General features: G+C 43.9%; 1 protein-coding gene across 6 annotated transcripts in view; it reads left to right on the top strand.

Moving 5' to 3' along the window:
* The first annotated feature begins 3,099 nt into the window (after positions 1-3,099).
* The window catches only part of tanc1a (tetratricopeptide repeat, ankyrin repeat and coiled-coil containing 1a), a 117,268-nt gene continuing 95,381 nt past the window's right edge, over positions 3,100-24,986 (top strand). For 3 of the 6 annotated variants that reach the window (XM_060918668.1, XM_060918672.1, XM_060918673.1), the window contains exons 1-2: positions 3,106-3,259; positions 4,228-4,272. The gene's annotated coding sequence lies outside the window, so the exon portion shown is untranslated. Of the gene's footprint in view, positions 3,260-4,227; positions 4,273-24,986 lie in introns of all 6 variants that reach the window. The other 3 variants (XM_060918669.1, XM_060918671.1, XM_060918670.1) reach the window with 3 other exon arrangements.

Below are 24,986 nucleotides of genomic sequence, written 5' to 3' on the forward strand. Positions count from 1 at the left end.
CACTGTCGCCTCACAGCAAGAAGGTCCGGGTTCGAGCCCCGTGGCCGGCGAGGGCCTTTCTGTGTGGAGTTTGCATGTTCTCCCCGTGTCCGCGTGGGTTTCCTCCGGGTGCTCCGGTTTTCCCCACAGTCCAAAGACATGCAGGTTAGGTTAACTGGTGACTCTAAATTGAGCGTAGGTGTGAATGTGAGTGTGAATGGTTGTCTGTGTCTATGTGTCAGCCCTGTGATGACCTGGCGACTTGTCCAGGGTGTACCCTGCCTTTCGCCCGTAGTCAGCTGGGATAGGCTCCAGCTTGCCTGCGACCCTGTAGAACAGGATAAAGCGGCTACAGATAATGAGATGAGATAATCCTGTGTTTTTCAAAAAAGTAAACAAATAAGATAAAATTTTCCCATTACTTCTTTGTAAGATATTTCTGACATTAAAGGGTGTATTACTGGCCTTGACTTGAGCAATAAAATTCTGTCTCTCTTGATAGTATTTTTGACAATGAATAAGAACATGCTCTACAGTCTCTGGGCTTTGTGATGCACAATACTCGCAGTTACCATCAGCATGCCTACTCATAATAAAGAGAGTACTATTAAGGAGAGGTACTGCAGGTCATTCATACCTACTGCTGTCAGACTGTATATCACCCACAACTTGTAACGTAGCACCAATAACCTGTTTGTCGTTTAATTTGCACTACTTCACCACTACTACCTCTGCCATCTCTCATTGATGCAATTATTATGTGCGATAATATAGGCCCTAAACTATTTTTATGCATACTTATATATATTATTTATGTATATGTGTGTGTATATATACAGAGTCTACCTGTAATGTGCAATTTTTCCGAGCCTCTCAATAAGGCAATTTTTCTATACTTTTTCACGGTAGATAATGCAAATAGCCCTCTGTATTTAATCCTTCGTTTGTCTAATTTTTATTTCAGTTTTATTTGTTATCTGTTTGACATTTTCTTGCTACTGTAACACGTGAATTTCCCCGATGTGGGATGAATAAAGTGAATGTAATCTAATCTAATCTAAGATAGGAGTGCCCAATTCTCAGCCTGGCCAATACCACTTCCTCCTGTCTTGCATTAAGTGAACCAATAGCTCTATGTATTTCAGGCTGAATGTTAAAAAGATGCCTCCCAGAAGACCCATTCTCCCAAAGGTGCTGCCATCTCCCATGCCTTAATGATGCTTTTGACTTCAGCCTTACTCATCTCATCTCATTATCTGTAGCCGCTTCATCCTGTTCTACAGGGTCGCAGGCAAGCTGGAGCCTATCCCAGCTGACTACGGGCGAAAGGCGGGGTTCACCCTGGACAAGTCGCCAGGTCATCACAGGGCTGACACATAGGCCCTGTCCACACGGCAACGGATTCAGGTGACTCCGATACAATTGCTTATCGTTTAGGCCTGGCGTCCACACGGCACCGGTGTTTTGGGTGCCCAAAACGCAATCTTTTTGAGAACGGGTCCCAGAGTGGAAAGATCTGGCAACGTTGCCGTTGCGAAGTCTTCTGGATGAGTAGAACGGATTTGTTTACGATGACGTCACAACCACATGACTGTCAGTGCTTCATGCCAGGTAGAAGTGTAACGAACTCGATGCGAGTTGTCAACAAATCCTATAACTTGGTTCATGAAACGCGCTTACAAAATATTTTCACTGTGAATATTTATTGTGTAATGGTGCAAAGTGAGAGAGACTCTGCCCTTAGGGCAGAGTCAATTCCGCCAGCAAAAATAGGGAAAAAAAGGAGCGATCTCACCTCTTCAGATGTTGGTTTAAGTCCGACAATACATTCCTCAAAAAGGGCGTAGAAGAGCAAATTAATCCATCAACGTGTAGCATTCAATTTATTCCAGACCATTAAAGACGCCGCCTTCCGCGTAGAATCATACGTCATCCTCGCCGCCATATTGGATAGGTCAAAGCGGAGAATAAAGATTCATGTGCTGCGTTTAACTGTACCAACAGGTTTACCGTCCAAACGAGATCACATGGGATTACCTTTCACAGGTGAGAAACAACAAATTAATCCATCAACGTGTAGCATTCAATTTATTCCGGACCATTAAAGACGCCGCCTTCCGCGTGGAATCATACGTCATCCTCGCCGCCATATTGGATAGGTCAAAGCGGAGAATAAAGATTAGCTGCGTTTAACTGTACCAACAGGTTTGCCGTCCAAACGAGATCACATGGGATTACCTTTCACAGGTGAGACTGGAAAAATACTTTTCATTGTATTTGGTCATTATAATGTAATTTTACGAACAGATTTTCCTGACTTTGTGGCTAATATGAAGTCTCGCGCATAATAGTTTATGCGCATGCGTCCTTACTTCTTCTATTGTTCTGGTGTCTCCTTAGGGACCATCTTACAGCGCCCCTAGAGGTGTGGCATGTGTATTGCATCGTTTTCAGCAAGCGTTGCGTTGCCATATGGACCTGATATTTTACTGATCGTTGCCCATTTGGACGCGATATATTTTTAAATAACATCTCGTTGCCGTTGTCGTGTGGATGTAGCCATAGACACAGACAACCATTCACACTCACATTCACACCTACGGTCAATTTAGAGTCACCATTTAACCTAACCTGCATGTCTTTGGACTGTGGGGGAAACCGGAGCACCCGGAGGAAACCCACGCAGACATGGGGAGAACATGCAAACTCCACACAGAAAGGCCCTCGCCGGCCACGGGGCTTGAACCCGGACCTTCTTGCTGTGAGGCGACAGTGCTAACCACTACACCACCGTGCCGCCTTCAGCCTTACTATACTGTATATTAGTAAGTATATTGTAAGTATACTGTATATTGTCCCTACTTGCCACTCTTTTGGCATATATTTGTCAGCCAACTCGTTCCCCTCCACCCCTACATGAGCCGGAACCCATAAAAAGTTAAGTTTAAAACAATAGAGCCCATTTAGAACGTTGTCCTGTCTAAGATGGCGGCGCCGTTGACGCATCCTCTGTACATCTACGGGTACTTCCGCCTTCTTCCAATACGGGGGCGTGTCCGTAATCAGCAGCGCTCCAGCTGAATGACCTCAGCGGAGGCGCTGGCAGTGCGCGCGCGTGAGGGAAGAGATTCACAGTTATTCAGAGTAAGTGCGCGAGGAGGCAGGAGCAAAATAACACGCACTTCCTGTAAGTGTTTCTCGACTTTTCTTTCCCGTTTATAGAAAATATTTGTTTTAAAAGCTTGAATATTTTAAAACAGTTGAACCACATGACGGAGAGGTGGGTTTTTTCTTTCTTTCTTTTTCTTTTTTAGCAGCATGTTAGTTGTTAGAGGCGCTTGCGCTCTTTAATTTAAATCTGTGGTAAATATTTCTGTGTCCGTTATTAACGGTCACTCACAGCTGAGGTGCCACTTTCTGAGGAAGCTTGCTTTATTTACTGTATAAGGCAATATTTATTGACTTTCCCTCTCTTTTAATATTTTATCATTTCTAACCAGTGCAAACTATCCTTAGAACTGGTGTTTTGTAGTTTTATTTTTTTTTTTGTACTTGTCGGTTAATGTTATAAACACCATGATGTTTGGGTGATGTATTTTATAGTTTGTCACTTCTGAGGAAATGATTTGATGACTCATCATGTACTAGTCTGGTGTTCGACCAATTATATTCGCTGTAGTGTATGTGCCACGCCCCTTAGTTCTTCCTTCCTTCCTTCCTCTACAGTAGCAGCTCTTTAGCAGATAAAAATAATTTAAGCAACATTTTGGACTGAAATTGCAGTACGGCAGTAGAACCCGCTAGCAGAAGTTAGTTATGCGTGATTTACTGTAACTTTTGATATGATTTACGTTCTTAAAACAGTGATTAGTATGTAAAGTGTTCTTGATTGAACCATGTACCGTGTAATGTTTTTGTTTATCAACTGAAGCCGAAACTAATTTAACAGTCAAAAAAAAAAAAAAGTGACTTTACTCTATTCACGTCGTGAGCAGCCATGTTGATTTGACGTCACTTCGTAAACTGAGCGGTGGTTTCGGTACTTTTTTACCGACTGGAGGCGGAGAATTAAAATTCTTGAACACAACAGTAGTTTGACTTCCACTGAATGATCCATAGCTCAATCACTGTTTTACGTGTTTGCGAGTTTGTAACAGGTCACCGTTACAGAAGCGTCATCCAAAAAGTGACTCGATGATAAACTGTTACGCAAAGAGTTTGACTCAAAATGTATCTGTCTATTGATAGGCTCACAAAATGACGGACGCTTCCAGAGACCTGCATGTAAACTGAGTGAGTGAAAACCACCTATGGTTTTATTTATTAGAAAAAGAAAATGTAAGGTGTGTGTTTCAGTAATGAAGTGAAGATTGTAGTCTTCATTATGACCCACCAACTTTCAGTCTAGTTTTCAAAATCAGGTGTGAATTGTTCCACTTATTGGAAAAAGTCAAAGCAAGGGCCAGGCTTGCGTTTTTAATCTAGATTACACTCTTGCGCTCTCTTTATTCATCAGGACTTGTGTGTGTTTTGACACTCCCTCATTTTTGCGGTGTCATATCAGACAAACTTTTTTTTTTTTTTTAATTTAAAAAAAAAATAAGTAAAAGTCCAGTTTGTGTGTCTGTGTGTGAATGGAGAATGATTCCAGAGAGAATCCCGTCCATCCTGCGTCATACCAAAGGAGCTCATGATGTTCAGGAACTTGTACAAGACCAGTTGCGTCATGTCAGATTTCTCACTCAGCTGACGTTCTGGAGATATTCAGGACACCTTTTCCATATAAGGAAACAGGGTCGTTTTCCCTCAGGTCGCAGCCATGAAACCTATTTAAAAATCTCTGTCCTGGTTTTTTTTTTTCCTCTTTTTTTTTTCTTTTTTTTCCCACTCGGTGGAACAGCGCCACCAATGCACCAGGTTTTTCCTGGTGCTTGTTACCGAGCGTCCCGTGTTGTTGTTCTGCGTTATCTCTTCTTCTTTCCGGCCTGGAACATTCACCAACCTGTGTCTGGTTTAATTTATGAGGTCATCCCATCTGTGTTTGGTCATAAAGCAAAACTATTGGCACCCTTTAAGACGAAGGGCAAGAAAATGATCGTATGGAGCTTTCAACAAGATGATGATGATTAATGAGCGAACATTTAATTTAACCCTTTTGGTATGAATTAAAGGCATCCACATGGACAAACCTCAGGATATAAAGGAGTTTAAAAGTGTAAAGGAGGGCCTGGGATCCTCAACAAGTGTCTAATCTTTTTAGACATTACAGAAATGCATCACTGCTGTTATGTAACTTTTTTTATTTTAAGCAAAAAAATAAAGCTATACAATATGAAGGTTTGGCAATATGACCGTATAGTATCAGTATTACAAGTATAATAAATTCATTGTATGCTTCTACAAGGTGTCAAGTATCGGTCTTTTTATAACATTTTTATAAGTTATACCCAAACTGTGATTGAAAGCAGCTGATTATTAATTTTGTTCTGTTTTGAAGCTACAAACATTTTTGTAAAGTTTTCAATCTTTAAAATCATAACTGTACTTTTTAAAAAAACTTTTTCCCTTTCATTTTCAGTATAAAATTTTTCATACATATTTAAATAAAAAAAAGACTTGTATATTTTTTAACAGATATTTTTTTTTTTTTACACCCCATCCTTCATAGTTCGAATCCCAATGATGCCACGGTCACCTAGGAATCCAAGAGAGCAAATTTAGTGCACTCTTGATCTCTTTGAGCTCATGTGTGCGGAAGAGGGCAGATAGTTCTCTTAGCAAACCTATATATCGCGTTGCATTTCTTGCATTGTAGAAACGCCTTTAGGGAGAGTGATATATTTTGTCATATCCACCCCTTATGTATATGACGTGTTGATGATGCAAATTACTTTCCCCCCAAGAATAGTCAGAGCCTTATGTAATGCCAAGGTATCGATATTGCAGTGTGTATCATCTGAGTATCATGTGAGATTTCTACCATATCACATGTTTACGATCAAAACATCACTTTGTGCGTGCACTATACACTTTATAGTTTCTTTATTTATAAGGTTTTTTATATTATAAGTTTTATAAGGTTTCTTCTTTTAGTGTTCCAGATTACCTCCGTCATGGAGGATGTTTTCTTTAGTTTGTTTGTAAGCAGGATTGCGCAAAACCTTTCGGCCTGACCTTCTATGAATCTTGGTGGAAGGATGTAGGAAGAACCTGTTAGAAAACCATAAGATCCAAGTCACGGGGCAGAGCCATGAATTTATGTAGTTTCACTTTTGTGAATGTTGAGAGATGTGGCATTTGGCTTTATATCTTAGAATTCAGTAGATGCCAGTAATGTTCAGTCATGATGAAACATAACCAGTGTAGAAATATGTCGCCTCCATATCACACTGCAAAATCCTGTGAAGAGCTTTCCCCAGAAAAAAATATCAGAGTGGTGTTGCTGAAACGGAAACCCAGCCCGAAAGGCCCCTGAAGGCTGCCGGGGGGGTCTGGGGGCATGCTTCCCTGGAAAATTTTGAAATTAGAGACTTCAACTGGTGCATTCTGGTGGCATTTAGGGCTGATTTAGGTACAATTCAACATTATTAAATTTGCTTTTTTTTTTTTTACCTTGTCAATTATTTAAGGGGCAAAATTAGATTTGAAATGAACACTTCCTAGTACGCCTCTTCATTTTCCAATTCCAGGGTGCCAGGAACAGAATCGAGGTCCAATCACGCAACAGCGCCATCTAGTGACCAGCACTGAACACAGTTCAGTGTCTGGCTGCGAATGGCAGTTGGTGCACGCAGCAAAACCCTTTTTCTTCACTTCTGGGTTGAGTACCAGAATAGTCTCAACCTATATATTACAATATCTTCCTATTTCTATAGCTATTACTCATTTTCAGAGGGGAATAGGAGATATTTAGGTGCAGAAAATACTCTGCATTGTTCAGTTGATGGTATTGAGATTTTTTGGTGTGCGAGTGATAGCGTAGCGCTGACGTCACACAGTGCAGCGGAGCGCCACGTATCTGTGCTTTGGGGAAAGCCCTGCTGCGTACCAGTAATCCTCGAGGTTAAACATGTAGGCACATATTTCTAAAATGATTAGAATTATCCAGACTGAAGTGGTTGCGGCTGCAGATTTACATATCCGAGAAGAGTCGACTGTTGGAGGTCTGCACTCTCGGAGCGTCCTCCTAGTTTTCGTCCTCTTGTGTTCATCTGGTTCTCTGCATGTTCCTGGCTTGGCCTGTGACTTTCCATCGGATGATGACCATGTTTTATTATGAATGAATGAATGAACCCTTTATAACTGTACCAGTGAAATTGACTATCAACCTGTCCTTACATACATACATACATACAATTGACAGAGGGGGAGAAGACAGGGATAAAAGAAAAATACAGAGTAACATGAGGAGAGGGGAGGATAAAAAAAAAAGCAACCCCCACACTATGCTCCTGTGAGGAGTACGGTGTGGGAACATTAAAAAAAAAACCTCAGCACATAAGCACAAAGTAACACAAGTACACTTTACAACATGAAAACTTGGGGAGGTGGAGGTAACCCAGCGCAAGTAAGCAGTCGTCTGCTCCTGCAGCCATGATGGCGCTGGTCACGCACCTGCTTGTCACACTGGGGGTGAAAAACAGCGACCGTGGGAAGAGGGGGGAGGAATACAAGAGTGTCTAACAGCAGTGACATCTGGGGGGAATTGTTTCCCCAGCAACGGCCTTGGCCAATGCTGGCTGGGAGAGCCAAAACAGATAAGGTTGTTTGTTTGAACAGCCGCATTCCTTTTACACGCCTACTCTGATAGTCCACACTGGTCCCCCAAATCCATTTTCCTCTGCAAAGCCGAAAGCTTCTCCAAGATGTCCATATTGCGGTTCAAGTTCTGAATAGCCACAGTCTGAGTGCCGACAGCTCTGCCCACCGCTTCAATCATGTCGGGCAGCTTTATGGAGCTTTGAACAGCTGTCGCCATTTTCCGATTTCCTCGATTAAACCAGGGCAATGCCTAATCCAATCAGCAAAAGTCCTGTAATCATGGTTCCGAATAGGTAGATGTCTTCAATGTCCTCCACAGAAAGAACCGCCAGGCACACAACCCGCCACTTCTCCCACGCGTCCATCGTGTAGCCAGCTGCGAACGTTCCGGCAGGACAGGCTGGTTCCCCCGAACCCAGGCTTCTCGTCGAGAAGATTGTCAATTGCGTGAAGAGACCAGTTTATCAATTCCATGGTTTTTAGTTTGGAGAGCAATGCGGAGAGAGTCTCTCAGAAGTATAGACACTAGACAGACAAGACAGCAGAAGCAGGAAAGATGAAGGAAGGGAGAGACAGAGAATGTGACTGCCTTCCGCGAGAGCACAGAGAAGAAGAATGAATGCTAATGTAATTACATGTAATGTAAAGAATGTAATTAGGAATTACATCCTAATGCTGCTTTCTTCTCTTTGTTTCAGAGTTGTAAGCCAAGAGTTGTCCTGTATCATAAAGGATTGTCTCAGAAATATATTTCCCTCCATTCTCTGTATCTCCCACACTTCCACTGTGACCCATCCATTGCCATTTCTCCTCATGCTTGCCATTTTTTTTCTTTCTATTTTCTGCCCTGTGCTGTTTGATTAAACCATCTTTTTGCTCGAATGAAGCTCAGATTTAACCTCAGGCCTCCGGAAACATATAATTTTACAGAAACTACAATTTAAGTAGTTATTAAAAGTTGAGGGCCAGCAGTGGTCAGACCCGAGTTTTCCAGTTGCTTGGGTTTTTTTGGGTTCTGTTGGCAAATACACTAAATTGAAGTCTTAATGCTGCTGTTTTCTCTGGTCTGTAATTTGATATCGGCTTACTTATTGCATGCCGGCTCTGTTTTAGTCTCTCTGAATGATCCGTGCTGCTTCTTGGCCTCATGTCTTACATCCGCACTCATCACGCTAAATAAACCAGTTAGAGGCCATGGATGCAGGAATACATCAGTTTGTCCCTGTGTTGTTTTAGATTCTTATTAAATTTACATCGACGCAGATTTATGAGACAAACTCTGTAACTGCGTTACTGTGATTCCCTTGAACTTTTGTTCTAAATTGTCAAAAGACTGTCAAAGAATCATTCTCCAGTTAATGGATCTTGTTCCCAAAACACACACCCTTAAAAAAAAAAAGTTTCTCTGATTAATTTCTAGCCAATGTAAAATTAAGAAATAAAAACGGAACCATGATTGTAGAAAGGGGTGAATGTAGAAAGACCTCTGATTAGGAAAACCTAGGTCTCCTTAACCCCCCCTCGAGTTCAGCAAGTGACATCAAATCAAAATGGCTACTCACAACATCAGCAGTAAACACAGTAGCACTTCTCACATTGGCGCGAGTTATACTGTAGTTACAAGCATTAGCTTTAGATTCATCAACGTAGACGTATTCATTTGTTAAATCCCTGACACTGATTGTACAGCTCACTGTTTTTAAAGGAAAACCTATTCACTGGCCACTTTATTAGGAACACCATCCATCCACCTGCTGTTTTGTGCAATTCTGTAATCAGCCGTTCCCTTGGCAGCAGCACGATGCATCGAATCACACAGATACAAATCAAGAGCTTCGGTTAATGTTCACAATGTTCAAACGTCAGAATGGGAAAAATTGTGATCTCACAGTGAAGTGTGGCTGACTTTCACTGTTGCATGGGTGTTGGTTTGAGCCAGATGAGTATTTTTGGCTTGAGTATTTCAGAAACTGCTGATCTCCTCCTGGGGTTTTCACACACAACAGTCTCTGGAGTTTACACAGAATGGTGCGGAAAACAAACATCGGGCAAGTGAGCAGCAGTTCTGTGGGTGGAAACAGGAAACACCTTGTTGATAAGAGAGGGTCAGAGATCAGAAAATGGCCAGATTGGTTCAAGCTTTTTTGCCAGGAAGGATATAGTAACTCGTATCACTCTTTACAACTCTGGTGAGCAGAAAAGCATCTCAGCATGCAACAGAAGACTACATCAGGTTCCACTCTGCAGCCAAGAACAGGGATCTTGGAAGCAACAAGAAGTTCCTATTAAAGTGGCTGGTGAGTGTCAATCACTCATCGCACTTAGCTGGTTAGCTTGTTGCTAACAAAAGAGGATATGGAAGTGTCCTCCCACCCCATTTTGTCACTCAGACACACAGAGATCGAATGAAAACGTTGTAATTCCGAGTTTCAGATTCCATTTCTGAGGTAAATCAAATGAGGGAGCGATGCTCTGTGGATTAAATTTGCACCAAAAGGTATTCTATCATGAAATTATCAGAAAATTGGTTCAATTCAACTGCCAACACGCGCACACCGACCGGTTGGTTCAGCAAAACCGGGTTCATATGTGGTGATGTGCTGTAAAACCCCACATGCTTAAGATTTATTCTGGGCTCCACACCAAGTTCCGCAGGGCGCCTGTCTAGTAAATGGCCTTCCAAAATAAATAACTGGCCTCGTGTATAGATGTATGAGTGAACTACTTTGAAATGAACGCTAAAGAAACGCTTTAAAGAAGCTCAAGCCATGGTTTATAGTAAAGGGTTTTATTCTGTGGCTTTGTGTCTGCTGTAAAGGGTTAACCCTTTCGTGTGCGTTCCATGTTCCAGTTATCTGACGTCCTACAGCAGTTGTGTATGGAAAGATGACCTCACTTCTTCCTCCTGTTCAGTGCTCAGGAAGTGGTATCAGATGCAGAAATGGCATGACCGTTGATGTCCTCGGTCTCTCTGAAGTCTCCTTCATGAGGTGTTTCAAAGCCCATGCGTCTGAGCAGTAGGATGTGGTTTGAGCAATTAGTATCGGACCCCACGAGCTTCATGCCTCGTTTTTAAAGAGAAGCTGGAATGGATTAGGGTTTGCCACTCAGCCAGGTGGCAACTAATCGATTCCAGAAAGGTTTTTTTTTTTTTCCCCAACCCCCTTCTAAAGACTGTGTGTAGGACACACATCGCTGCACTCTAATTTATCCATTTCGCGCATGTGGAGGCTCCTTGGATGTCTCTTGACTACAGCCTCTACAGTCCATTACTGAGCTTAGTGGTGGGTGGTACACCAGTATAAATGAGATACTGGTGGAAATTTTTGGCTTGTCTCAGTGAGCAACTCCATCATACTGGTGTGTCTCCATCAACCAGTAATCAGGAGGCTTCTACTGTATGAATCATTAAAATTGTAAAAAATTTTTTACAGATCTTCTCCTTTTGTTTTAATAATTTTGCAGGCAATAAATGATCATAAAACAATGGTTTAGTTTTAAATGCAACACTCCTGTTTTACAGACAGTTTCTTTGCAAACTTGCATAGATACACGTCATATATTGTAGAAATGTCTTGAAATGTTCTAGTATGATGATATTGCCCTATCACCAAACGCCAATTTGAATAAACACTTCAAATGCCGGATTGCAGCCGAGTGTGAAGCGGCTGGGATGAGAGTCGGCATCTCCAAGTCTGAGGCTGTGGTTGTCTGCTGGAAAACGGTGGAGTGCTCCCTCTGGGTTGGGAGTGAGTTGCTGCCCCAAGTGAAGGAGTTGAAGTATCTCGGGGTTTTGTTCATGAGTGATGGTAAAATGGAGCCTGAGAGAGACAGACAGATTGGGGTGGTGTCGGCAGTAATGCAGGCGTTGTTGATCTGCGTTCCAACCCTCACCTATGGGCATGAGCTTTGGGTAGTGACCGAAAGGCTGAAATGAGCTTTCTCCGTAGGGTGGCTGGGCTCACCCTTAGGGTGAGGAGCTCAGACATCCAGAGGAATCTTGGAGTAGAACTGCTGCTCCTGCATAGCAAAAGGAGTCAGCTGAGGTGGTTCAGGTATCTGATTAGGATGCTTCCTGGGCACCTTCCTTTGGAGGTTTTCCGGGCATGTCCAACTGGGACGAGACCTCAGGGTAGACCCAGAACACGCTGGAGAGATTATATATCTCATCTGGCCTGGGAGCACCTTGGGATCCCTCAGGAGGAACTGGAAAGCGTTGCTGGGGAGAGGGACGCCTGGAATACCCTGCTTGGCCTGCTGCCACCACGATCCGACTTCGGATAAGCAGAAGGTGGTGGATGCATGGATGGATGGATTTCAAACATTTCAGTAAACTTTTTATATTATGTCTGCCATTATTGTTTCTATAGTAACAACTTAGTGGTGCTGGAAAGTTTGTGAACCCTTAATTTTCTATATTTCTGTATAAATATGACCTAAAACATTAGGTTTTCAAACAAGTCCTAAAAGTAGATGGAGAGCCCAATTAAACAAAGACAAATATTATACTTGTGTGTTTATTGCAGAAAATGATCTGTACCATTGGATCAGTGAGTGGTAAAAGTATGTGAACCTCAAGGATGAGCACTTAATTTGAAGGAGTCCAGTGTTTTCAATCAATAGGATGATGATCAGATGTGAGTGGGCACCATGTTTTATTTCCAGAAAAGAGGTCTATGAAAGTCTGATCTTCACAACAGATGTTTGTGGAAATATATCCTGGCATGAACAGAGATTTCTGAGGACCTCAGAGTTGTTGATTCTCATCAGGCTAAGATAGATCACAAAACATCTCTTAAGTTTGGACTGCACAAATCCACAATCAGACAGATGGAGGAAATTGAAGATCGATTACTGTTACGCTCCTCGGAAGTGGACCAAGAAAGATCACTCCAGGAGCAAGTTGTGTAATAATCCACAAGGTCACAAAGGAACCCAGGGCAGCTTTAAAGTGACTCTAATGTTGGCTAGTGTTCATGATTCCACCATCAGGAGAACACTGAACAACAGTGGTGTGCATGGCAGGGTTGCAATGGGAAAGCTACTGCTCTCCAAAAAGAACGTTAGCGAACTGTAGTCAGGCAGCAAAGATCACGGGGACAAGCCAGAAGGCTATTGGAAAAATGTTGATGGATGAGACCACAGTATAACTTTTTGGTTTAAATGAGAAGCATTATTTGGAAAATGGAAAATGCTTCATTCCAGTACAAGAGCCTTAGATTAGATAAAACTTTATTGATCCCTTTGGGCGGGTTCCCTCAGGGAAATTAAGATTCCAGCAGCATCATTATAGAGAAAAGAAATGGAGAAAACTTCTAGATAAATTAAAATTAAGTATTTACATATACAAATATATAAAGAATAAGATATGGGGAAGAGAGGAAGGTGGGGAGAGGGGGGTGGCGGCAGGAGAGATATTGCACTTTATATTGCATGTTTGGTATTGCTTATTGTTAGGCTAGGCTACTGCTCCTTCCCATCCTCTGTCCTCCTGTTACTACCCCCCCCCCCCCCCCCCCCCCCCCCCCAAGAGAGGAGTTGTACAGTCTGATGGTGTGAGGGACAAAGGAGTTTGAGTCTGTTCGTCCTGCACTTGGGAAGGAGCATTCGGTCACTGAACAGGCTCCTCTGGTTGCTGCTGATGGTGTACAGAGGGTGACTGGCATTGTCTATGATGTTCAATAGTTTGTCCATAGACCTCTGTCACGGTCACCAGAAAGTCCAGCTTCATGCTGACCACAGAGCCGGCCTGCCTGCCTGATCAGTTTGTCCAGCCTGGATGTGTCCTTCTTGGATGTGCTGCCCCCCCAGCACACCAGCACAACAGACTGATAGAACATCCACAGGAGTTTCCTGCAGATGTTAAAGGACTGCAGCCTCCTAAGCCTGCTCTGTCCCTTCCTGTATGTGTTTGGTGTTGCAAGTCCTGTCCAGCCACAGCCCGAGGTACTTGTAGGAATCCACAGCTTCCACCTCGACTCCCTCGATCAGAACTGGTCGTGACCTTGGTCTGGACCTCCCAAAGTCAATGACCAGCTCCTTGGTCTTCGAGGTGTTGAGCTGCAGATGGTTCCTGTTGCACCACACAGCAAAGTCCCTCACCAGGTTCCTATACTCCTCTCTTACCCCTTTTCCACCAAATCAGTTCCAGGGCTGGTTCGGGGCTGGTGCTGGTTCACAACTTGTTCAACTTGTGAACCAGCTGAGAACCAGTTTGCTTTTCCATAGCTCGGGGTGCTAAGGGGAGCCACGTCATTACATCACTGTATACGTCTGTAGGGACAGCCACAGTCCCAGTCTAGAACTACAAATCCCATCAACTAACTTCCGCGATGACCTACGTCACGGCGTCCATGATCACGTCACGTGACCGACTCTAAGTGACCCGGTCATCCTCCATTCTCTCTGTCTGGTGGACCTTCGCATCATACAGATGTATAGAGATACCCTCTGCTCATCAGAACATCCAAAATCAAGACGTCTGCCTTGCAAGAAAAAAAGACTCGGTGCACTTTCATATATACCACTGGCCACAGTAAAGAGTACCTAAGTTGCGCCGTCTCACTCAATTGAGTTACAACCGGTTTTATTTGTTTATTATAAGTAACGTTACGACTGCAGCCCAAGCAGTTAATTAAAAGTTAAAAGCGACCGGATTCCTTCTGACTTAATCGCTGTGCACATTATCGTCAGAGACTTTTCCTCACGAGCGCAAAACTTCGGGACATCTCTGCATATCCTGCATAGAGACATCGATACTGGAAGTAAGGCTGGCATTTGGGCAAACTAGTCTTAGGAATTAGCTTTATGAAGTAGTGTGAATTTAAACTCAAACTGTTTAACTGTGCACACTGTAGACACTTGGTGTCGAGTTGATCATTGTGGTTCTGCGTTAGCCTGGGTCCGCCCATCCTAAGCGTGACGCAACACGAGGGCCTGTTGCGAGCTTAGTCTGGCCAGGCAAGCTATCTACAGCTCTTCCAAGCTCCCGAAAAATCGGGAACCAATCAACTTTGAGCATCTCCAACGGCCCTGGGTAGAGGCGTGTTCAAGGCACTGACGTAGTGGAACTGCGACCGGAAGCCATAGATTGTTTACAGAATCTATGCCGGAAGCGCTTCATTCACACTTCCGCATCTATTACGCGTAGATGCTGTATTGAAAGCATTCAACGGGAAGTTCTCATTGAAAACGGAGCAAAGAGCAGCCCTGGAGGTATTTATTGAAAGGAAGGACGTTTTCGCCTTGCTCCCGACCGGCTTCGGTAAGAGTTTAATCTATCAGTTAGCCCCGTCACATCGCATACGTCAGAGGAAAGAGTGATTGTGATTGGTTTAAGCTTCGTCACAGCCTTTTCTAGCTTCGACCAGTAGCAAACTGAGGCATTTCAGGGAGGCGGGTCAACCACGGGCTCTGGGAAACGGTTGGGCTTAATATCTTGGCCAGACCAATAGCTCGGAGAGCTTTGAAGTTGCGTTAGCCAGGCTAGTTCTGCATTGTTCTCTCCGTTGTTTTAATAGGTTGTTGCATGCTCTTCTCTATCCTCACTAACATCCCTTAATTTCATTATTACACACATTTTGACCTCAAGATTTCAGTGGATTAGCAACCACGACGAATTCTTTTGTCTCAAGAAGACCATGAGGTGATCCCCCCCCCCCAACACCTTGGATAACATTCCAAACTTTACAGCGGATCCTCCGTGTCTCTCTCTCACACACACACACACACACACACACACACAACCTCACTGTTTGTGCCTTGTGTATGTATTGCTGCTGACCATATTGAATGTATTCAACTGCTATTACCCATTTAGTATCATTGTTATAATAAATTCAATTATTCTGTTAAACTGTGCTTGTCTCTTTGCTACTGTATACTTGAAGTCACACAATCTCAAAGAACTCCAAATTGCCTTCACCCAAGTGTATATGAATGCTATTGGCTGTAGTGTCTATGTAACACGGTAAGTAATACATTATTGCTGCATCAGTAGTGATCATAATAATTTGGAATACACCATAATTTAGCTGTTTGGTAATTTATTATTAAACACCAAAATTAATGGTATTGAGTGATTTAATGAGCCTGATCACTTAAGACCAATTGCACCCACAGTCGGTTATGTCGCTGTGTTTGCATAAACCTTGGTGCGAATATCGAAGCAACAACAACAATAATGGATGACTGCTGCTTTACTGCATCCATGATATCTCGTCGCTTATTTAAACATGGCACCGTCTCACGGTCTTGCTATTGTTGTTGGTCTTAACAACCCCCCCCGGCTGATGTAAGCAGTTCTTTCCTCTAGCCCAGCAAAGAGCTGGTGCTACTCTAGAACCGTTTTTTCTGGCCCAGAGCCAGTTCTTTGTCAGTGGAAACAGAAAACCCAGTTCCAAACTAAGCACTGGCCCTGCTCCAGCCCTGGAACTGATTTGGTGGAAAAGGGCTATCTGTCGTCACTGATACACCCAATGATGGCTGTGTCATCGGCAAACTTCTGAATGTGACACAGCTCAGAGTTGTAGCAGAAGTCTGCAGTGTACAGGGTGAAGAGAAGAGGGGCCAGCACCGTGCCCTGGGGTGCTCTGGTGCTGCTAATCAGTGTCAGATGTGATGTCCTTCAGCCTGACGTACTGCGGCTTGTCAGTGAGGTAGCTGGAGATCCAGGTGACCAGGCAGGGGTCCACTCGCATCCAGTTCAGTTTGTCCTGAAGCAATAGGGGCTGGATGGTGTTGAAGGCACTCAAGAAGTCCAAGAAGAGGATCCTCACTACGCCATTTCCCTTATCCAGATGTGAGTGGGCTCGGTGTAGCAGGTAGAGGATGGTGTCTTCCACACCAACACCTGCCCGGTACGCAGACTGCAGACAATCCTGGGCATGTTGTACCTGGGGTCTGAGGAGGAAGAGCCGCTCCAACGTCTTCAGATGTGAAGTGAGTGCCACTGATTGGAAGTCATTCAGCTTGCTGGGCCAATTCTTTTTGGGAACTGGAACGATACATGATGTCTTCCAGAGGGTGAGCACTCTCCCCAGCTGCAGGCTGAGGTTGAAGATGCGTTGGAGTGGTTCACCCAGTTCAGCAGCACAGGTCTTCAGTAGTCGGGGACACACCTTGTCCGGGCCTGCTGCTTTCCTGGGGTGAAGCTTCCTCAGTAGACCTCGGACCTGGTCTGCAGTAATGCATGGAGGAGTCTGTGTTGAGGAGGGGGCTGCTGTGATGACTGGGGGGAGGTGTGTTGAGGGAAGAAGGAGAGATGGCTGCAGTGAGGGAGAGGGTGGGGGGGATGTAGGCTGGTTGAACCGATTTGAAAGTCATTCAACTTATGGCCCTTTTCCACTACCCTTTTTCAGCTCACTTCAGCCCGACACGGCTCGCGTTTCGACTATCTAAGAACAGCACGACTCGGCTCGCTTCAGCCCTGCTCAGCCCCCAAAACTCGCACGATTTTGGAGTGGGGCTGAAGCGAGCCAAGTGGGGCTAGGGGCGTGAGGAGACACTCCCCTGTGCACTGATTGGTGAGGAGGAGTGTCCTCACATGCCCACACACGCCCCGCGAGCATGCTGGGATCTGTAAACACCGTAAACCCGGAAGAAGGAGAATCACGAATTACGAGAATTATGAAGCCTTATGCGCCTCGCCTCATCTATATGCTCTTGCCAGTATCTGTTGGCGTTGTCGGTGACAACAAGCCACAGCACCAAGACCAGCAACACTAACGACTCCATGTCCTCCATGTTTATTGTTTACTCTCCGGGTCGTGAGACTACCGCTTAAAAGCTCACTGTCACTGTTTGCGCCACCTAACGACATCACCTGACGTCCACCCACTTTCGCTAACTCCACCCAATGTGTCCACCCACTTCCAGCCAGCACGGTTCAGCGCGGTTGTAGTCGAAATGCAACTCCAACAGCCCCACTCAGCCCGACTTAGCCACGTTGGTAGTGGAAAAGCGGCATTATTCGCCCTCTCCACTGTCCCCTCAACGACTCTGGTCTTTGTATTGTGGCCTGTGATGGTTTTCACGCCTTCCCAGACCTCCCGCATGCTGTTCTCCTTTAGCTTCTGCTCCACCTTTTCTCCTGTAGCTGTCCTTAGCTTCCCTCATGCAGCGTTTTACCTCCTGCTGTGCTGCTTTCATTGCCTCCCTATCCCTGCTCCTGAAGGCGGCCTTCTTCCTGTTGAGGACAGCTTTGACTTCCTGTGTTACCCATGGCTTATTAGGGTAACACCGTACAGTCTTGGCGGGGGAGACCACGTCTGCACAGAAGTTAAGGTAATCCGTCAGACAGTGTGTCAGCCCCTCTATGTCCTTACAGTGTGGGCTAAGCAGCACATCCCAGTCTGTGATGTCATAACAGTCCTTGAGGGTGTCTTCCATTTCAGGGGACCACCTCCTGATGGAGCTAGTTGTTGCAGATTGCCTTTGAACCAGGGGGGTGTACTTCAGCTGTAGAAGAACCAGGTTGTGGTCAGACTTCCCTAGTGGGGGGAGGGGTGTGACTCTGCATGCATTCCTCACATTAGCATACAGCAAGTCAGTTGTCCTGTTGTTGGACAGTCCACAGCCTGGTAAAAAGCAGCGAAAGTAGAGTCCAAAGTAGCATGATTAAAGTCCCCAGAAATTATGATAAATGCCTCAGGGTGCTGTGTTTGCAGCCTTGCTGTGACCGAGTGAATCCTCTCACATGCAGCGGCTGCATCTGCCCTCAGAGGGATGTAAACACGGATGGTGATCACGTGACTGAACTCCCTTGGCAGATAATATGGCCGCAGGCTAACGGCTAGCAGCTCCAAGTCTGGGCAACGTAAAACTGTCTTTACGGAGATAAATCGCTGGTGTAACCCGGGACACAACATAAATGATGAGTCCCCCACCTTTTGCTTTTCCCGCATGTGTTAGTGTCTCTGTCGGCTCTCGCAGCAGTGAATCCCCGCAGGTCCACGTTAGCATCCGGTACAAGGTGTGTTAGCCATGTCTCCGTAAAGATAAATAAGCTGCTCTCCTGGTAAATCCGCTAGTTGTTCAGAGCGGAAAGCTTGTCGACTTTATGCGGCAGCGAGTTCACATTCCCCATGATAACAGAGGGAATGGATGGTTTGTAGCGCCGCCAGTTGTCCGTTAGCCTAGCCTTTAGCTTAGCTCCAGCTTTGCAGCCCCTGGGTTTCCTCCTCAGCTCGGCCGGGATGGGGTGTCGTATCCCGGCTCGTCCCATTGTTTTCAGGGCCAGCAGCTCCTCTCTCGAAGAAGTGAGAGAACTGGCTCCTGGCTGCGTGTTTAAAGTTAAATATATCCATGTTGTATAGTAAAACACACTGTCTTCGTAAGAAGAGCAGAAAAGTAAAAAAAAAAAAGTGGAAAAAAGGTTTAAAGAGCTAAAAACTACAGAGCTACTAGAGGTAGCAGTCTTGCACAGCACCCATACGAGCATATCTCTTCTGTGAAACATGGTGGTGGTAGTGTCATGGTTTGGATCTGTTTTGCTGCATCTGGGCTATTTATGGAACCATTATTTCTGAATTATTCCAACAAATTCTAAAGGAAAATATCATATCTGCCCATAATCTGAATCTCAAGGGAAAGTGGGTCATGCAGCAAGACAACCACCCCAAGTACGGAAGTCATTCTACCAAAGAAGAATAAAGTTAATGTTTTGGAAAGGCCGAATCAAACTCCTGACTTTAATCATGCAACCTCTGTTTTCTCTTTTTGATTCTGCACCCTCTCTTGAAAATCACACAAATGGACTTTTTTTTTCCACTTCCACGACATCGCACGTCTCAATCCTGCACTCCGCACTAAGGATGCTAAAACACTCTGCTTTCATTACATCGTGACTTGACTTTTTGTAATGCTTTATTCATTGGTCTTCCAGAAGTCTGTTGCTCAGCTTCAATATATTCAAAACGCTGCAGTCAGAGTCCTCACCCACACTAAACCTCCGGCACGCATCTCTTCTATCCTCCAGAACTTCCATTGGCTTCTAGTGCTAGATTGCATTCAGTATGAAATGCTTTACATTCAAAGCACTTCGTGTCTACACTGCTCCTCCTCCATCATCTTTGGCTGCTCCCGTTAGGGGTCACCACAGGGGCTCTCCATCCATTCATTATCCGTAACCACTTATCCTGTACAGGGTTGTGGGCAAGCTGGAGCCTATCCCAGCTGACTATGGGCGAGAGGCGGGGTACACCCTGGACAAGTTGCCAGGTCATTGCAGGGACAAACATTCACACCTATGGTCAGTTTAGAGCCACCAGTTACCCTAACCTGCGTGTCTTTTGGACTGTGGGGGGAACCAGAGCACTCTGAGGAAACCCATGCAGACATGGGGAGAACATGCAAACTCCACACAGAAAGGCCCCCAATGGCCACTGGGCTCGGACCCAGAACCTTCTTGCTGTGAGGCGACAGTGCTAATCACAGTGTTGCCCCACAGCGGCCCTGTTTCGCATATTTGATTTGGCGTAGGTTTTACACCAGATGCCCTTCCTGACGCAACCCTCCTCAGTCTATCCAGGTTTGGGATTGGCACCAAGTATGCACTGGCTTGTGCAAAAATGGGGTATTGTACCTAATCTGTATGTCTTTTGAATTCCACACAGAAAGACCTCCATCGGCCAGGAAGTTCGAACCCGGAACCTTCTTGCTGTGGGGCAACAGTTATAACCACTGCACTACCGTGCTGCTGTCTATGCTCCTCAGTATCTAATGGAATTACTTTCAATCCTACTCTACCATTCAGTCTCAGATCTTCATCTTCTGGTCTGTTGTCCATCTCCTAAGTTTAAATTATCCATCATGGGTGCCAGGGTATTTAAGGACACAGACCCCGGGCTGTGGAATTTCTCCCTCAGTGTCTTCGTGATTCTACATCTTCACAAATTTGAAACTCAGCTGTCTGTGCTGTCTTTATGCTCATGTTAAATTAGAACTTTGTTTTCTTTTCTGGTTATCTGTTATGTCTTTATTTGGTTGACTTTGTTTGTCTTTTGGTCATGCCATTACTCTGTAAAGCGTCCTTGAGTTGTGTTGTAAAAATTAAACCTTGTGGTGGTGGTGTTTAATCCAATAGAAATGTTGTGAGCAGCTAATGTGAGGGGAAATCCACCAACATCCCAGAGCTGAAGCTGTTCTTTACAGAGCCTCCAAGCCGATGTGCAGGGGGTCACAACAGATACTGAAAGCAAAGGTTCACATACTTTTGCCACAAACTGATCTGTAATATTAGATAACATCCTCCCCCCCCCCCAAATAAATGACCATGGAGACGATGTTGGTCTCAATTGTTTAAATGGGTTCTCTTTATCTACATGTGCAAATCTGATCTTTGAGGTCATTTAGGCAGAAAAATAGAACATTCTTTCAAGCACTGGTGTGTGTGTGTGTGTGAGAGAGGACTTGTACAGTGGCTGCTTTACATAAATGAATTAAACTGTGTAATTGTTGATATGGTAAAGTTTCCTGTGAGGATAATGTTTAACACTTATGGAAGGAGTCTCCAGTTTCAAGGTGATGATACATGGGGCAACTTTTTGGGCACTGTTGCCAGCAACGGGCAACCAGGTGAGACATAGGGCAACTAATTGGGGCAACAGACAATTGGCAACAACCAATCAGAAGAGCAAATCTATTACTAGGGAGATGGACGCGGAAACATTTGCAGCGGTCACCTTTTTTGTCTTGGTTTAGTCTTTATTTCGCTCAAGCATCATTTCTGGAACAAAACTGAATAGATACTCTGGTCAAAATATAATTTGACATTAAGTCAAAATAACCACATCCTGTCAAAACACCTTTAAGTCTCCTTTAAAAATGCTACTAGCCTCAATCACATACTGATAACTGACACGTACAACCCCGATTCCAAAAAAGTTGGGACAAAGTACAAATTGTAAATAAAAATGGAATGCAATAATTTACAAATCTCAAAAACTGATATTGTATTCACAATAGAACATAGACAACATATCAAATGTCGAAAGTGAGACATTTTGAAATTTCATGCCAAATATTGGCTCAATTGAAATTTCATGACAGCAACACATCTCAAAAAAGTTGGGACAGGGGCAATAAGAGGCTGGAAAAGTTAAAGGTACAAAACAGGAACAGCTGGAGGACCAAATTGCAACTCATTAGGTCAATTGGCAATAGGTCATTAACATGACTGGGTATAAAAAGAGCATCTTGGAGTGGCAGCGGCTCTCAGAAGTAAAGATGGGAAGAGGATCACCAATCCCCCTAATTCTGTGCTGACAAATAGTGGAGCAATATCAGAAAGGAGTTCGACAGTGTAAAATTGCAAAGAGTTTGAACATATCATCATCTACAGTGCATAATATCATCAAAAGATTCAGAGAATCTGGAAGAATCTCTGTGCGTAAGGGTCAAGGCCGGAAAACCATACTGGGTGCCCGTGATCTTCAGGCCCTTAGACGGCACTGCATCACATACAGGCATGCTTCTGTATTGGAAATCACAAAATGGGCTCAGGAATATTTCCAGAGAACATTATCTGTGAACACAATTCACCGTGCCGTCCGCCGTTGCCAGCTAAAACTCTATAGTTCAAAGAAGAAGCCGTATCTAAACACGATCCAGAAGCGCAGACGTCTTCTCTGGGCCAAGGCTCATTTAAAATGGACTGTGGCAAAGTGGAAAACTGTTCTGTGGTCAGACAAATCAAAATTTGAAGTTCTTTATGGAAATCAGGGATGCCGTGTCATTCGGACTAAAGAGGAGAAGGACGACCCAAGTTGTTATCAGCGCTCAGTTCAGAAGCCTGCATCTCTGATGGTATGGGGTTGCATTTGTGCATGTGGCATGGGCAGCTTACACATCTGGAAAGACACCGTCAATGCTGAAAGGTATATCCAGGTTCTAGATCAACATATGCTCCCATCCAGACGACGTCTCTTTCAGGGAAGACCTTGCATTTTCCAACATGACAATGCCAAACCACATACTGCATCAATTACAGCATCATGGCTGCGTAGAAGAAGGGTCCGGGTACTGAACTGGCCAGCCTGCAGTCCAGATCTTTCACCCATAGAAAACATTTGGCGCATCATAAAACGGAAGATACGACAAAAAAGACCTAAGACAGTTGAGCAACTAGAATCCTACATTAGACAAGAATGGGTTAACATTCCTATCCCTAAACTTGAGCAACTTGTCTCCTCAGTCCCCAGACGTTTACAGACTGTTGTAAAGAGAAAAGGGGATGTCTCACAGTGGGAAACATGGCCTTGTCCCAACTTTTTTGAGATGTGTTGTCTTGAAATTTAAAATCACCTATTTTTTCTCTTTAAATGATACATTTTCTCAGTTTAAACATTTGATATGTCATCTATGTTCTATTCTGAATAAAATATGGAATTTTGAAACTTCCACATCATTGCATTCCGTTTTTATTTACAATTTGTACTTTGTCCCAACTTTTTTGGAATCGGGGTTGTACATCACAGAAACATAACGGCAAGAACATAATCATTTAATTCTCATCTTGGCACAAAAGAAAAAAGGGACATGGACCAGAAGATGAGCAGGAAAAGGGTGTGACAGCGCTCCAGAAAGGCTTTCTTTGTTTTTTAGATCCTGAAGTTTGTACTGTTTCACCTTCAAGTTCCACAAGTAGTCGTGCTCTGGATGCGAATTAGATCAGATAAGTTTGACAATCTCTCTTACGCTTCACAAAAAAAAAAAAAAAGAGCTGCCCATCACTTTTTTCTTTGACTCAAGAAAGCTAACGTTATCTCTACATAGCTAATGATAACGTTCAGTTAATTACGTTAGCAAAAACCACCACTAGTTATCTAAATCCCATTCAATCGCTGGAGCGACGATTAGCTAACAGCAGTTTACACTTGGGTGAAAAAATCTGTCTTAATTATAACTTGAGCACATAAATGTCTCTTGGTTTTCTAAGCGTTTGATGAGGTAAATTCACCATTTTGGGTTTGCACAGAACAACTTACCGCCATAAGAAGTTTTCTCTCTCTCTCTCTTTTTTGGCTCCACTGCTGGAGACACTGCCATCTTTTTGTTGAAAATTTCAGAAGCTCTCAGGCGGTCGTGTGAGTCGCTGCTAGCACTCCAACTGGATGATCTTAATAATAAAATGTTGCCCAAAACAATCAAAATCATTCAGATAGAAATTATGTTGCCCAATCTCAATGAGAAAGTGCCAAAGCGCAATTGCCCAGCAACGCTGCCCAAAAAGTTGCTCCTTGTATCATCAGCTTCAGAGGTAGAGCTGGAACTTTAAGTTTTCTGTCATTTTCAGGACAGGAGTTTCTTATAACAGCACACCTGAAGTTATTTACTCCTTACTTGAGCACTAGGTTTGAGCTCTGGCTTGTAGCTTTCAAAAAGCTCCTTATTCGCGTGTGTGTGATTGCTACCGATTGTAAAAGTCTACCACTTCCAAGTCGTCCTCGCTCCGTTCACATCGCTGGCAGCTGCAGCGCTGTGGCTGTGCGACGAGGAAATCTGTAGAGACCACAGGCCTTCGTCTGGACTAGAGTGTTCATTACAAGCGCTTTAAACCCCAAACCGCTGGTCTGCACCATGCGATTTTAATAATGCTGAACTTATTTTCCCATGAGCTGTCCGCTACGCTATTCAGGGTGCTGTAAACCAGGATTGAAGCAAGTTTGAGGGCTAAATAACTGTAAGGAAAATTTGAGAAAATCTAACAGGAAGTCAGTATTTATTGATGTAGAATCTTAATACATGAAGTGTCTTTAAAGCAGATATACACAACCTTTATTTTTAAATAAATTTCTGAGTGGATAGTATCTCCATCCTTGACTCTTGTATGCTGCATAAATGGGAATTTAAAACATATATTTTTGAGAGTTAAAATCAACCACAAAGTTGGGATTTGAGCTGAGCCAGCCCTGAGTGCATGACGTCACAGCAGGAACGGGTTTTAAGGCCGAGGCCTTTGACAGCTATAGACCAAAGTCATATAAATAAACATTTACGGTGAAAGTAAGAAATACCGTTACCGACTTGCTCAACTAAGACTGACTTGACTTCACTGATTGTGGGTTGACTCTCATTAAAACAGGATGAGTGTTATAACTTATGCAACATACATGTACATGCATGCATTTTCACTGATAAAACGTAAAAGGCTCATTAAATAATCAGATGAACTGAGACCATCACATTCTGAAGCAAGTTAAATAATCTTATACTGCTAACTTAAACACACAATACAAGTTACATGT

Source organism: Neoarius graeffei, chromosome 4 (assembly GCF_027579695.1).
Source record: "Neoarius graeffei isolate fNeoGra1 chromosome 4, fNeoGra1.pri, whole genome shotgun sequence".
Taxonomy (NCBI): domain Eukaryota; kingdom Metazoa; phylum Chordata; class Actinopteri; order Siluriformes; family Ariidae; genus Neoarius; species Neoarius graeffei.